This window comes from Nelumbo lutea, chromosome 7 (assembly GCF_056320005.1).
Source record: "Nelumbo lutea isolate HS-2025 chromosome 7, American lotus-T2T, whole genome shotgun sequence".
NCBI classification, from domain to species: Eukaryota; Viridiplantae; Streptophyta; class Magnoliopsida; order Proteales; family Nelumbonaceae; genus Nelumbo; species Nelumbo lutea.
In genome coordinates, this window is record NC_142690.1 from 50,094,303 (window position 1) to 50,097,615 (window position 3,313).

A 3,313-nucleotide genomic window follows, 5' to 3' on the forward strand; every position below is an offset into this window, starting at 1 on the left:
TGTATCAGATAGAAATACAAATTATAATTAAAAACAAATGAAAGCAAAACTATAATTTTTATACAAAATTTCCATCTGGTCAAAATTTTCACTACAACCAAACACAGCCTAAAGAGAAGAACTTGAATAGTATAGGTTTAATAGTGGAATTCAACAGCAAAAAAGGTTGATGGAGTGTCGTAGCCCGACAACAAAGATATCAATTAACCGGCTCAGCTGGTAAAATCAGTGAAAGTAGTTTACACTGACCTAGGATTGAGCTTGACCTTGACCCTTCTACTGATCGACCATTATTAGCAACCAAGGTTTAAAGTATCGATACAATATGAGTTTAAACCATATCGTATCGGTACTTAGAAATGGCCGAAACACTTATTTTATTTTTTAGTTTTTTTTTTCAAACTTTGTTTTTTTGGAAAGATTATAGGCTGTTTTTTATTATTAAAAAAACGGGGGTCCGAAATACTTGGAAACAGACGTTTCGGAGCATATCGTTTGTAAAAGATACAATACGATATGCCTGATACAGGGCGTATTATATCGATACTTTGAACTATATTAGCAATAAAATCAAACAGCCCCACAAGACCCTACATATTTGTCATGCATGTGGAGTGATTATATGGCCTATCCAAATCATCCATCAAATTGTAACCCATTCATTCATTAAGGGACTCTTTTGAGATCCAAAGTGAGTTTGCATCTGGACATGTTTTTTGGGTAAGTGCAAATAGAATAGAAACATGTACAGTGTAAATACAAGCTTTGGAAACATAGTAAGGCTCAGTTTGGGAATACAAATACAAACACGGTGCAAAACCTTGTAAATTGTATTTCTAAACCTTGTATTTGCACATATTTGTATTTACTAGTAAATATGCATGTGTGTTGCACGGTAGTTTAAGATAACATTAATAATTTTGATATTTTATATTAGAACTATTTAAAATGGATAAGTAATAAAAGCATAGTGTGCTGGTTTATTTGGACTTTGTATTTCATTTTCTTTGTTAATAAAAATAATTTTTATTTATCATATTTATTTTTGTTTAATATGATAAGTACATGATATTAGACATGTGCACAAATTTTATAATTATGACACCATGTTCTGGCCTATTTGACTTGAGAAAATGCAATATCATTTTTGGGCAACTTTAAATTTTTTATTCTATTTACATAATTAATTCTAAAAATAATTCTTATTTATCACAATTATTTTTATTTGACATGATAAGTTTATAATATCTTAGATATCTCAAAATTTTCTATAATTTTTTTTTTAATTTTTTATGTTTCTATCTATTTTTTTTAAATTTTATTATTTAATTATGACATCATTAACTAACTCATTTACCCAAATGATTGGACCATGCATTATGGTGCAAGTCAAGTAGATTGGGCTGAATTTAAGCTTAACCCAAGCCCAACCCTATGCATTGAACCTAAGGCTTCAGACCAAAGTTAAAATGTTATGAAACTGAAACATGTTTTTGGTAAAAATATGTTTATAACTTAACCCTATGATTTTAGCTAGGGGTGTCAATTGGACTGGATCCAGTCCAATCCAACAAATATTTTGGACCAATTTGAACCGTCCAATTTAATGTCAATCTGTTCAAATTCATTTTGATTTAGATTGGTTTCAACCCAAACCCGGTCCATTGATACATATATTCTTATCTTATATCAATGGACCAGATATTAGCTTAATCCAACCCAATCTAATATAAATTTTTTATGGACGGACCAAGTCCAATCCAATCTAATAAATATTTTGGACCGGATTGATCCAATCCAATATATCTTATTGGTTTGTCCAATCCGTTCAAATTGATTTTGGACTGGACGGGGTCCAATCCAAAACCGGTCCATTGACACCCTTAACTTGCTAGTAATCTGATCCCAGGTAGGGCCCTTCAGTCACAAACCGACAATAACTTATCACTCTATGCAACCTCATCCCCATGTTTTTGAACAAAAATCCTGATCACATTGTGGTTTTCTAATTACAGCCAAGGCCATGACGTTAATTTTGTTCTCTTTCACGAGGAAAGTTTTTTTTTTTTGTTTTTTTGCCTCTAATGGAGGATACATTAAAACTCCATTTCCTGCAATCAAATGAGAAATGGAGAAAAAGAAATGTGTTTTTGTTGACCAAAAGTGCTTGGTTTGCTTCTTAATTTGGTTGTTATTGGTTGACGAGATTGATCACAACTGCATTGAACTTAATTAGTACGAGCTTCATTCACAATCCTCACCAAAGAAAGGATGTAGATGATTTCATGGCGGCATATGGAGCTATTCATCCATGTGAGTGCAGTATGTAAGGTTGACCTTTGTAAACCTTATGTCTGTATTTATATGGTTTGGTGTTTGGTATAATGCCATTTTCGAAATAAATAGAATAGGCGATTTGACAGTTAGGATCCGATTGATTCGTAATTGTAATTGGAATCGGAATTAAAATAGTTTATTTTTATAATCTGTTAGATTTAAATAAGAATGAAAATGGGAATTAGAATCAGAAGGAATGGGATTTTATTCTCAAGAGGGGTAAAAAATGGTCATTTCTTTAAATGGGGGAATGTCATTCCAGTAGGAATGAGAATAGGATTCCAATTCTCTCCAACCAAACAATTGGAATCAGAATAGTCCATTTCGATTCGATTCCAGACCACTATTTCTGCAAACCACCATTTGGTTCAGAGTTGCAATCGGAATTGGAATTATCTATTTCTCTACCTTGTTTGGTTCTGACAGAATCAGAATAGAAATCAAAATTAATTGGAATGAAATTTCATTCTCAAGAAAGGAAGAGGGAACAAGCACTCCCTCAAATGGGAGAATGTCATTCTACCATAAATATAAATGAAAATGTAATTCTCATTCCACCCAACCAAATAGTTGGAAATTTGGAATTAAAATGGCCTGTTTCCAAGATCCGATATTCCTACAAACCAAACGGACCCCTCTGAGTTGTCATCACTAGTTTTTGATCAATGGAACCACCATGCACTGTTGTCTGTGATTTTAGATTGTCATGTAGGAACGATTCCATAGGCTTTGTGAAATTCAGACTGCCCAAAATGATATTTGAATTATCGGAACCTTGAATCAACCTTGAATGGGCAGCCAAAAAGATTGCTGTCTGGTTCTTACCTTGAATCGGTGACTTGGTCAAGCTTATTCCAAAATAATACGTGTTAATAGCTGTTGTACTGAATTCATTGTTTTATTCTTACTTTGACGTAAATATTAATATCATTAAGATTTTTTTTTTTTTTTTACTTTTTAATTTAAAAAAAAGTCC